Below are 13,113 nucleotides of genomic sequence, written 5' to 3'. Positions count from 1 at the left end.
ACAGCTGGTGCATAGCCAGGACTTCTTGCCAGGCTTAAAAAAAAAAAGAGAATTTTTTATCTCAGTGATATTTGTTTTCTTGCTGGTGACTCAGAGGAACAGTCCCTGCTTAGTCCTTTTTCTCTCACACATTTGATGATTCCTCTAAATCAGTGTAAGAGGAAATCAAGAGATTCCCTTCCCCACCTTGCTGCACCTTAAACTATAATCTTAAGCATCCATGTAAGCAGTGTGAACCTAACTATTATTAAACACTGATATTTGTGGAAATATTTGTATTTCTGAAAGTAAAAATCTGCTTTTGCACTAATGAAGTCCTCAGTCTCTTCAGCATCAGCTGTTTAAAGAGGAGCTGAAGCTATCCAGCCAATAATTCCTAAGGAATGGAAATAATTTCTATTGAAACTGTATATTGTTTTAATCTGACAGAGTTCTTAGGAATTATTAATGTTCCTCACTCTTTTCTAAGCTTACGTTAGGAGCAGTCCAGGATATTGCAGGAGGCTGTACCTCAATTGAAAATATAGATTTCTCCTTTCATGATTTTAACAGGCATTTATTTTCTTGTTGCTATAACTAAATGGAGGGAGCAGGGTTTGAAGGGTAAGGTTTTTTTAGCTTTCTGCATTCCCTAATGTTTCTAGGTATTCCAAAAGCAAGGAAACACATTTTCCATCCACTGACAGGGGCAGTGGCTCAGTGACTGCCTCAGTTATCATGGCAGCTAAAGCTGATTTAATCAATGAAGCTTATTCCTTCCTGAGCTCTGGGCCTGCATGATTTGACTTGACAAGTTCTTCATCTTTTTTTTTTTTTTTTTTTTTTTTTTTTGTGATTTTACATCCCCTTCAGGATGCAGTTCCCCAGTTCCATGTGGGAATTGTCAGGTAGGATCTGGTGAAACAAAGCTGACAAATGTATTCTGTCAGGTTTAGTGAATGAACATGTGAAAAGTCTAGCTTTGGGATGGGTGATAGCATCCACAGTTTTCTATTTTCTGTCTTAGACGGCCAGAAAAGAAGCCCAGCCTGTCTCTGGCACAGCATCTGGCTTGAGGTGACAGATTTTATATTTTCTATAGATTTTTTTTTTTTTTATATGTTGTGCTCAAAAATCGATGGAATCAAAGGGAATGTCTTGGCCATCCCAACCATTATAGAAAAAGAGTGATTTTTATTATTGTGCTCCAAAAATGCACATTGTTCTTTGAAAAATTCCTATTTTGGTGCTGATTTATTGGGTTTCACATGTAAAATCTTCACACCTGGGTATTCTGAGGAAGAATTTCAATAGAGTGTTTTTACAACAAAAAGCCTGCCTGTGTTTACATTTTAAGGATTTTTGTGGCCCTCTCAGGACTATCTCTGCACTAAAACCAATAAAAATCATGTTGCTGCTGGAGCTTGACCTCCTTTTACATCAGAGTACCTTGTGCAGAGCAACTTTATGTCCTTCCCTGATAGAGATTTTAAAGAAAGATGCATAAAAACACCCCCAAAGCTCTCTTTGGATATCCAGGAGTTGGAAATGCTTTCAATTTGTAGTCATAAGATTGAAAAAAAAAAAATCACTGAGATTGATTTGGGGTTGGCATTTCTGGCTGGTTGTTTTTTGCTACAAAAACACTCTAAATCCAAACTCTTCCATGTTTTTGGGGGAACAGCCTGGATGTAACATCATGCTGCTCATAACCAGGGCATTTTTAGCCTGTTTAATGCATTAAATCCATCAAAGGCAAGTTCTGTGAGGGCACTGTTTGATCTCTCCGTGGGATTCTGTACCCCAGCCTGCTTTTAAATGTGTTCAGTGCAATACAAGGTGTTTTAAGAATGTGAAAAAAAAGGGCATTAACATCTGAAATCACCAGGGAAATGGACAGCACAAGGGTGAAATTCTGGTTTTTAGCCTTTGCATGTGTGCTTGAGGTGAGTCCTGTCACCTCTTGGTGCTGTGGGGAGCCAGCAGTGAACATTTGTGAATGCACTTTGCAGTAACCTTGAGGGAGCAGAGGCTGTTTTTCCCTTCTGGAGGGTTCAGGGATTATTTTTCCCTTCTTTTCCCTGGCATTAGGCATGCTCAGCTGGCACTGGTGCAGTTTGGCATTTCCAGAATTTTCTCTGTAGCCCTGTCCCAGGTCTGAGCAGTGACACCACAGCTGAACCCACCCTTGGTACACACATTTAAGGACTTTACACCCAGGTAAGATGAGAATTGTTGATATCAGCCTGAATCTGAGCTTCTGCTCCTCACATTTTATCAAAATCATTGATTTCAATGATTTTCAAATAATTTCTTTGTGGAGCTTTACAAACAATGCATGACTCTGATGCTGATGGATCTGGTCAAGTGCAGCCCTGAATAATTGCAGAGCAGGGTGATCAGTCTTTGCTTCAACCCACAGGAAAATGGTGCTGGTAAAAGGCATTTTTGGTGATATTTGGCAGTGGTTTGGGGTGGTTCAGTGTGCTGTCAAAACCAAGCTTGCTTGGGCATGTGATGTGTGGAAGAAGCCCGCTGACGGCTGCATGAAGTGTCAGGAGTGAAAATGTTTGTTAGCACCAGGGCAGCACAGCAGGAGATGCAGTTTTTTGTATTTACTGCCTGCACAGGGCAGAAATCCATCAAAGGTTTTTCCTTGCTGCTCTTAAGAATTTAAAAATATTTAAGAGCCAGGGCCTGTGTGAATTCTTCTAGAGCAGGCAATGACCTCCTAATGCCATAAAACCAGCAATGTTCCTTGCACATCTGATGAGGAATGATTTTCCTGTTTGTTTTGTTTCTTATTATAGTTAAGAACATATTTTTACCTTTGCTTTCCAGTCTTTCCAAAGCTTCCCTCTCTAGACCAGATTTTGGAATGAATATACATAATTTTGCTTTCAGAAGGGGAAAGGAAATGGGGAAGGAAAAAGGAAAGGGGGAGGAAAGGGGGAGGAAAGGGGAGGAAAGGGGAGGAAAGGGGAGGAAAGGAAAGGGGAGGAAAGGGGAGGAAAGGGGAGGAAAGGAAAGGAAAGGAAAGGAAAGGAAAAGGAAAGGAAAGGAAAGGAAAGGAAAGGAAAAGGAAAGGAAAAGGAAAGGAAAGGAAAGGAAAAGGAAAGGAAAAGGAAAGGAAAGGAAAGGAAAGGAAAGGAAAGGGGAGAGGAGAAAGGGGAGGAAAGGGGAGGAAAAGGGGGAGGAAAGGGGAGGAAAAGGGGAGGAAAGGGGAGGAAAGGGCGGAGGAAAGGGGAGGAAAGGGGGAGGAAAGGGGAGGAAAGGGGAGGAAAGGGGAGGAAAGGGGAGAGGAAAGGGGAGGAAAGGGGAGGAAGGGAGGAAAGGAAGAGGAAAGGAAAGAAAGGAAAGGAAAGGAAAAGGAAAAGGAAAGGAAAGGAAAGGAAAGGAAAGGAAAGGGAAAGGAAAGGAAAGGAAAGGGAAAAGGAAAGGAAAGGAAAGGAAAGGAAAAGGAAAGGAAAGGAGAGGAGAGGAGAGGAGAGGGAGAGGAGAGGAGAGGAGAGGAGAGGAGAGGAGAGGAGAGGGGAGGAGAGGGGAGGAGAGGGAGAGAGGAGGGGAGGAGAGGGGAGGAGAGGGGAGGAGAGGGGAGGAGAGGGGGAGGAGAGGGGAGGAGAGGGGAGGGAAGAGGGGAGGAGAGGGGAGGAGAGGGGAGGAGAGGGGAGGAGAGGGGAGGAGAGGGGAGGAGAGGGGAGGAGAGGGGAGGAGAGGGGAGGAGGAGAGGGGAGGAAAGGGGAGGAAAGGGGAGGAAAGGAAAGGAAAGGAAAGGAAAGGAAAGGAAAGGAAAGGAAAGGAAAGGAAAGGAAAGGAAAGGAAAGGAAAGGAAAGGAAAGGAAAAGGAAAGGAAAGGAAAGGAAAGGAAAGGAAAGGAACTGATTCCTTCTTGGGATGGCACTCACAGCTGAAATGGGCACAGTGCACTGACAGCTGTGAGTTAAGCCTGGGAGAGTGGTTTTAGCTTAGGAAAGATGATTTGGTCTTCATTTCAAGCTCAGATGTTCCCATGGTACAGAGCACACAGAACTGATGCTTATTTTTTGTTAAATTTCTCTAATTCAGAATGCTCAGCCATAGCCCAGGTTTGTAGCTGACCTAAGAACAATTTCCTATGAACTCAACAATTCAAGAGCTCTCTTAAGCTTAACAAGGGAAATTGGTAATCTTGAGCCACCCAAGATGATGTGTAAAATAGTGCTTGGAATTGATGAGTAAAATAATGCTTGGAATGTTCCTTTGATGAGTCCCTATAACCTGGATCACTTAAGGTGTGCACTTCACTTTTTGAGAAAAATGCTGCACACCAGAGCTGCAGAGCCAGAGCAAAGCCTACACCTTCAAAAAATGGTGGAATTAAATCAAATTACTACTTCAGAAAGCAAGCCTGTATCTTTCAGAGGGGTTTTCCACCTCACTGGTACCATGGGTGCTGACCAGTTCTGCACAGTGCCACTGCACAGCCCTCGAGGCACAGCTGAAGTGTTTAGGGACAGGTGTTTGTGCATTTTAGCACGCTCAGAAAGAGAAGAAAGTGTTAATTTGTGAATTGGTTGGAGCAGAAAAACTCAAAATTCCACGCCCTGTTACTCCATGCTTATATCATTATATCTGTTTATATCATCTTATATCATTTTATCGTTTTATTGATTGGTTTGGCTGCATGTTGTAAATGTGGAAGCAAACACAGAACCCTGGAATCCCTGAGGCTGGAAAGTCCCTGCCAGCCCCTGGAGCCCCAGCGGTGCCCAGTGCCCACCTTGTGCCCAGCCCAGAGCACTGAGTGCCACCTCCAGCCCTGCCTGGGACACCTGCAGGGCTGGGCACTGCAAAGCTCCCTGGGCAGCCCCTGCCAAGGCCTGAGCACCCTTTGCATGCAGAAATTGCTGCTGCTGTCCCAGCTGAGCCTCCCCTGGCCCAGCCTGAGGCCCTTTCCCCTTGTCCTGTCCCTGTTCCCTGGCAGCACAGCCCGACCCCCCCTGGCTGTCCCCTCCTGGCAGGGAGTTGTGCAGAGCCACAAGGGCCCCCTGAGCCTCCTTTGCTCCAGGCTCAGCCCCTTGCCAGCTCCCTCAGCCCCTCCTGGGGCTCCAGCCCCTTCCCCAGCTCCCGCTGCTTCTCTCTCTCATGACTGACTCTCTAGAATTATCCTACATTCCATAATGTGCAACTCCCCTCCTGCTTTACACAAGATGCTTTCACAGTTGAGCACTTGTGCTCGTGCAGGTCTCATTTTTGTTATGTAGGCCATGTATAAATTGATGTAAATGCATGGAAAATAAGATTTAGTAAGTCTGATTGTGCATATTTTATAGGCCTGCCAGCATCAACAGATCAAACCAGTGTAAACCAGTTTCTTACTCTGGTTTTTGTGACTGTAAAAGGTTTAAGTACATCTTCATCTTCCAGCATCTGACAGCAGCACTCCCTGAACATGTGATAACTTCTTTGCATTTGTTTTCTGTGGCCTGCTTAAGGTCAGTAATGGATCAGGTGTGGGCAGGGCTTTGTGGGCACTCAGTGCCCAGGATCAGTGAGATTTTGGTCCCTGGGATTCAACTCACCACTGTCATGTTATCCAGGACTTCCACTGGGTTCACAGAGATGGCTTTGGGCAGGAGGTGCTGCTTGGTTTGGGAACAGTCTGGGCAGAGCTGGTTCCTCTGTAGCTGCTGTGGGTGAGGCTTTGGACAGGGCAGCGCCTGCTCAGCAGCACTGGCTTTGTAGGCAGGGTGGGGTTTGCTGTTATTATCCTCAGGATGCTCATTTGATGTTATTTGGAGTTATTTTGGGGTGTGTGGTGTAAAGCCTGAGACAATTCTCAAAAGTTCTGTTAAAATGGGCACAGGTTTCTCACTTTTAATGGCTGTGCATGGAACTCAGACATGAAGAGGTGATCAGAGGGATGGAGCAGCTCTGCTGGGAGGAAAGGCTGGCACAGCTGGGATGGCTCAGTCTGGAGGGGAGAAGCTCTGGGGTGACCAAACTGTGGCCTTGCAGAGCCTGAAGGAGCTACAAGAGAGATGGAGAGAGATTTTGGACAAGGGATGGAGTGCCAGGACAAGGGAATGTGTTCCCAGTGCCCAAGGGCAGGGCTGGATGGGATATTGGGAATTAGGAATTGTTCCCTGGCACAGGGTGCCCAGAGCAGCTGTGGCTGCCCCTGGATCCCTGGCAGTGCCCAAGGCCAGGCTGGACTTTGGGGCTGGGAGCAGCCTGGGACAGTGGAAGGTGTCCCTGCCCATGGCAGGGTGAAAGAAGATGAACTTTAAAGATGCTCCCTTCCAGCCAAAACCACTCTGTGATTCTGTGAAGAGTCGCTCTGTCCATCTAAATTTGAATTTCTGGCATTAAAGCAGAAATGGTTTTCCTCCCATATGGAAATGACATGACAGTGTCCTCTGGTGGCCTGACAGCTGGAGTTCTGCTGCATCTGCTGCTTGCTCACCTTTTTTTTTTTTTCTTTTTTCTTTTCCATTTTGATTAGAAGGAATTGTGGCATAATTGCAAACAAAAGGACTGGACTTTAATCACAAGCTGGAATTTATGAAGTAATGTTATAGTGTGTGTACATATCTTCTGTAGTAACCTAATGACTGATATAAGAGGCAGGGACAAGTTTCTTTAGGATATTTCATAAATTTATATATCTATATATATTTATCATACACTTGTGGTACACCTGCAGAGGTGAGGCTTCAAGGAAATCCCTGAGATTGAAGCCAGGAATTATTGACAAACTTATTACATAATAAAGCATGAAAGGATTAAGATAAAACCTTCTGGCACTAATAATCTATTAAGTGGAGTGGAGATTTATTAGTTTTGCCCTAAATTTGTCTGTGTAGACAGAACTTCAAGCCAGAGTCTGCTCTCCAAGAGCCCTTGACCTGTAGTGCTCAGCTTTAGGTCCCAAAATTTAATGCATTTTGACCCAAGCATGGCTTCATCTCTCAGGATCAAGGACCATGAACTGCTTCCCTGCATCAGGGTATAAATGTCTGCTTCCAGAAAGAAATGCCAGCTGGAATATTAATAGCAGAATTCAGTAAATCCAGAAACCAAGGAAGACAGAAAGTCAGTTTTAAAGCTCCTCACCAGGCAGATTTTGAGCCTTTCTCTGTGAAATTCAAATTCTGAGAGAAAAGGTTTCTGGGATTTTTGTTTGCCTTGAGACTGCATTTTTGGAAGCTAAAAAACTGAAGAAAAATTCAGCAGATGCTCCAGAAGTTTGAGGTTTCTGCAAATCACAACAAAAAACCCCAAAACCAAAACAAATCAAAATAAACAAAAAAAAAAAAAATCAAAAATAAAAAGGTGGGTGAATTCCTATGGAATCCCAGAATAGTTTTAATCCTGGCCTTGGACACTTCACTTTTAATCCCCTGAATGCTGAGCTGGTTTTCAACTTTTAGGGAAATCCTCCAAGGTGAAATGTTGGAATTGAGGAAACCCTCATAGTTCTGGTCTGAGATATTTTCTGGCCTTGGCAGTTGTCAGTGACTTCCTAAATCCTGTAAGGGAGTTTTCAGAAATGGACAGAGAAATGGATTTCTGACAGAGAAATTATTTGAGGGCTTGACTCCCATTTGTACCTTAGAAAATGTTGCTTTGGTTCCAAAGTGAAATTGTTCAGGAATATCGTGTTAGTGATGGCATTTTTGATCTGAGCACAGTCTGACCCAGATCTGGGTGAGTGCAGTTGTAGTTTGGGTATTTCAACAGCTTGATTTTTCTGCCCAAAAATAGACAATATCTGCTATGAAGACTTTGCTTACAAACATAGTTTGATTTATGAGCCGTCTGAAGATCTATTTACTTGGCTAAGGAAACGTGCCAATTAGCTGGGGTGGCACAAAGTAGTTCAAAGCCATAATTAACAAAACAAATCACACACTCTGATGGTTTCTCATCTTTCTTCTAAATAATTACCACACTTTTCCTGTAGTTAGAAAGGTCAGCTCTGGATCCACATTCCATATTAGGCCATTTAAAATATAGTGAAAATGCTGGAAGGTGATGTCAAGATTCAGGAAACTGCAAATCTCCATGGAATTTTGTTTGCTTTAGAGTCTTCAAGGCAGTGATTATTCCAACATTTCCTCCTTGATTTTTGTTGTTAGCTCATCCTTTCACTTTGGCAAGGACAGGGAGTGAAACTTTTGCAGGAGCACTGATTTCTCCACACTAATTCACCCTTTTCTCTTCTTGCCTCACATCACTTTGTTCTCACCAGTTCCACAACGCTGGATTCCTATTCATCATCTTGGTTGTGAGCATCCAGATGTGGGGAAAAGACCTGTGAGGTTTTGTCCAGGTGTGGGCCCAGCTCTGGGACAGAGGACAGGATCCCTTGTATGCCATCTGCTCCTTCCTTTGCCAGCTGGACAAGCAATTTCCCACCTGCTCTGTGCCACCAAATTGCACTTTGGAACCAAAAATTAAGGGCAACGTTTTTGAACATTTTTAACATTTTCTGTGGTAGAAATGGGAGTCGGGACCTCTGGATGAAAATATTTTCTCTGTCTGTTTTTGAAAGTGCCATGCAAAACAAAGGGTTGGCAGACAGACCCTTGCTCTGTCTTGGGAAGTAATTAGGATTTATTTCAAGAGAAGACATCCTGATATCAGATTACAGGGAAAGCACAGCAGCGTGAATGGATTGGAAGAAAAGGAAGGGTTAATCAAAGTAATAAACTTCCCAAGTTCCAGGATAAAGGCAGCATAGTTCAGATAGCAGATTATGGATGTGTAATGATCAGGGAATAATCAGAATCCCAGAAGGGTTTGGGATGGAAAGGAACTTAAAGCTCATCCAGGGACACCTTCCACCATCCCAGGCAGCTCCAAGCCCCAAAGTCCAGCCTGGCCTTGGGCACTGCCAGGGATCCAGGGGCACACAGCTGTGCCAGGGCCTGCCCACCCTGCCAGGGAACAATTCCTAATTCCCAATATCCCATCCAGCCCTGCCCTCTGGCACTGGGAAGCCGTTCCCTGTGTCCTGTCCCTCCATCCTTTTGAAACAATCTGTCTCCATCATGTATTGCTTCATTTATTGAAAATTCATCTGGGAAAGTTTTCTGGGTCTCAGCACTAATAATGGGAGAAATTTTGCATTTCCTGTGTAAAGAGCCCAGCAATATTTGCTTATTACTGTGAAGTGGTTCAAAACACAGCCTGCAGGTACCAAGGTGAAAATTAATTTGGTGAATAACACTACATTACTGCAGACCCAAAGTTAATCATGGTTAGCAAAGAACCTAAACATTCATGCTGCCACCTGACTAATTGGCTTTTGACATTAAGGTATTTTAGAAGATGAATTGTTCTGTCCAGCCAACATAAAGATTCTGTGCCAAAAATAGCCCGCACTTCAAATGGAAAATAATTAAACAATCTATGTGTGGTCCAGAAATTTCTCATGTTTTATTTTTAGTCTTGCAAATGATTCATAGGAAGAGCAGAAATGCTCCAAGAGACATTCTGTGGTATGAACTCCGCAATTCAAGGCAGTGACTGCAAAAGTGGAGGGAGAAATCCACTGAGAAATCAGCTGCACTTGTTCAGGGGTGTAAAAAGATAAACCTGCAAGATAAATTAATGTACAAAATAGAATCAGCAGTGGTTTTGAGGTTGCAGCTACATCAAATGCAGCTAAATTCTTTTCTGAGTGTTGGAACTTGGATTGAACACATCTGCACAGCCATTCAAAGGTTTGATTTTTATTAGTGGAAGTTTTGGTATTTAATTAATTAGCACTGTTTTTCAATTTTATTTTTTTCTTAGAGTGGTGATAGTTGAACAAAACACATTTTTGGAGTCTTTCATTTATTTAAAATTTTTGAGGGAGACCCCTGAGTGGACAATTTACTCCCTATTAGGGAAAACCTTGCAAAGTTTCAGACTTGTGAGTGTCTGTTTGGGGGATTTTTTTTGGTATTTATCTCCCCCGTTTTGGCTGTGTTCTTCATTGCTGCTGCTTTTCAAAGAAATGTAGCATTGCTTTCTTCATGGAAAATGTACCATTAAATTGCAGATGTCATGGATGAGAGCACTGTAACGGCAAGAAAAGAGATTTGACATGCAAATATGTCAGGATCTAATTCCATTCTTGCTGAAGTCAATGGGAATTGTAAAATTGACTTCAAATGGGGACGGGAGCAAACACAAGATGCCAAGGTTAAAAATGAGAAGGCTTTGCTGCTTAATTCTTATTGTCCTGGCCCCACTCAGATCTGCAAAGCAGCATTGCCTAAGAGTGCCTGGGTTCAATTATTTGTTTAATGATGTTAATGCAGCCTTGCAGGGCAGTCTGGTCCTGATGAGCTCTGAGTGCTCTCCATGGACAACATCAGGCTGGGAATGGGGCTCCCAGTCCTTTGTTTGGCCCCTTGGGACCTTTGGTCAGCTCCTGGAGGAGCAAAACACAGGAATGGATTCCTTGGGAATCTCCAGGTGCTTCCTGACAACCCTTATGGCTCCATCAAGCAAAGTGGTGACATCTTTTTTAATGGTTGACTTTTTTTTTCCTTGTTTTCCAAAAAGTGCTTGGATCACTACAGTGTGTGAAGACAGAGGGGTTTCTCTCCTGTGTTGTAGCTTGGTTGGTTCATTTAGAATGTTAAAATGAACATTTTAAAATTTAAAATGAACATTTAAAGTGTTCCAGTGTGGTATTTTCAGGCTCCCCCATGGCAGGAAGGAAATGATGAATCTGACTCCATGTTCTTAGAAGGCTAATTTATTATTTTATGACATATTTTATTAAAGAATGCTATACTAAAACTATACTAAAGAATAGAGAAAGGATACAGGCAGAAGGTTTAACAAGATGCTAATTAAAAACTCCTGACTCTCTCCTCAGAGTCTGACACAGCTGGCTGTGATTGGTCATTAAGTCAAAACAATTCACATGAAACCAATCAAACATTGACCAGTTGGTAAACAATGTCCAAACCACATTCCAAAGCAGCAAAACGCAGGAGAAGCAAATCAGATAATTACTGTTTCCATTTTTCTCTGGGGCTTCTCAGCTTCCCAGGAGAAGAAATCCTGGCAAAAGGATTTTTCCAGAAAATATGACAGTGACATTCCAGCTTCCAACTTGTACATCTTGGTTTCACCTTTTTTTTGTTGGAAGCTGGAACATTCCGGATGCAGAATTCCCTGGTTGGGGAAAGGGTGCTACAAAAGCTTAAGAAGCAGCAACAATAACAAAAAAAGAGCTTTTCATTGGGAAATTAAGGGTTTTAGGGAAGCTCTGTGCAAGTTTAGCACCATGTTGGTCTTGGGACTTCTGCTTGTCAGAGTGACCCTGAGATGTGTTAGAAAGTCTCTTTTCCCAGCCTGACGGTTGAAGAAGGAGTCAGAGCTCTTCACTTCTCATTCTCAAGGTTGTTCATTGTATTTTATCGATAAAATTCTTTCTCCTGGTCTGCTGAGGTCTGTTCACACTGGTGTTATCTTTTTATACTAAAAACTATGTGTATAATATTTACCTTTCCAATACCTATCACCTATGTTAGACAGCGAGCTTCTACTCTAAACCAATCCAAAAGTGCCAACATCACAGCAGAAGATGGAGGCCAAGAGGAAGAAGGAGAAAGGCTGGACATGCCCAGATTCCTCCATCTTGCCTCCTGAATCCCCATTCTAAAAACCTCAAAAAATCTACTTTTCACTCCATGACAAGCTAATTATTATTCTACTTAGACTTTCGTGGCTTGCAGATCTTCATATAAGGTTGGTAATTTTTTCCATGGGTCATAATCAAAGTCAGAGGGGTCTTGAAGCCTCTGAGCCCCCTGGCAGGGGTCCTGGCAATCCAGGACAGCCACAGGGATGTCCTGAATTCCAACATGTTGGGATTGTAGATCTTGGTGATGGTGCAAAAACACCTTCCGCCATGGAGAGCCGTGGGGTGGAGTGAGGGGAGAAGGATTTGGGGTAAATCCTCCTCTCCAAGCAATGCCATTGCCCCTTTACAGCTGCTCAGGGGGCAGTGAAGCTTTTATAGCTGGAACCCTCCCTTGGACATACCCCCAGTTACAGCCCCAAACCTGCAGTGTATTTACAGCCAGGAAAGTGCCCCTAAAGCACTGAGAGAAGGGGCAGCCTGCTTTGGGAAGAGCTGAGGTTCAGGCTCTGAGAGCCAAGACTTACACCCTGCTTTCAACCTCCTTTGCTCCTTAACAGTCTTTTCATTAAACTCTCAACAGCCCCATATATCCTCTGCTTTTCTGGGAAGACACAAAGACTCCTGAAGCTCTCTGCTCTTAAGGATGCACTGTCAGGAGCTGCAGTTCCCTTGGAATTATATTTGTGAGACATATGGTGTGGTTCAGTTTCTCTAACTTTTGTCTGTAATTCCATTAAGCAAGAAGCATATTCTAATTTGCTTTCAGAAATTATTTCTCTAAGTGTAAGGTTTTTTTTTTACTGCCTCAGAAAATGAGAAGGAGGGAGGAATATTAATATAGGGTTAGTTACAAGCTGAAAAATGAGGATTTGTTGAGTTGCACCTTTACCAGACCTTGTTTGAAATGGTTTTGATAAATTACAGTTGCCTGAGGGGGGGAGATAAATAAGATTTCCTTCATAAACTCTTTATGGACACTTGAAATTATCCCCAAAGTGTGTTTGGACTTCCTATTTCACAATGTTTGCTAAAACAGATTCAATTTTCAGATTCAGATTGTTGCAACCGCATGTTAAAACACACCCTTGAAAGAATGGAGGAGAAAGAAACTTTTGATGGGATCTCAAACAGCATTTCTGAATGTCACTGTTGATCAAGAACATGATAACAGTGAGTTTTTCATTTTGACATTATGAGAATTTCTCTGGGTTTTTTTATACCAAAGTGAAAAGAGATTTGAGTGAGCCTTGAAAAGTGTCACATGCAATTCAGTGATATTTTTGTACTTGTCCCTTCGAATTGCTTCCCTCCTTTGTTCTTGTCTGAAGGAGGGAGGCACATCTGCAACAGGTTCCCTGTGTGAGGAGCAGCCTCTGTTTGCTCTCCTCAGCCCTGTGAAACGTCTGTGGGTTCAGGGTTGGCTCTGTGGCTGCTCAAAACTGGGTTTTCACAGCACAAATAATTCCATTCTTCCCCCAAGAAGTCACTCACAAAAGTTC

This window comes from Ammospiza caudacuta, chromosome 9, assembly GCF_027887145.1.
Source record: "Ammospiza caudacuta isolate bAmmCau1 chromosome 9, bAmmCau1.pri, whole genome shotgun sequence".
Classification (NCBI taxonomy): domain Eukaryota; kingdom Metazoa; phylum Chordata; class Aves; order Passeriformes; family Passerellidae; genus Ammospiza; species Ammospiza caudacuta.
This window is presented reverse-complemented; position numbering follows the sequence as displayed.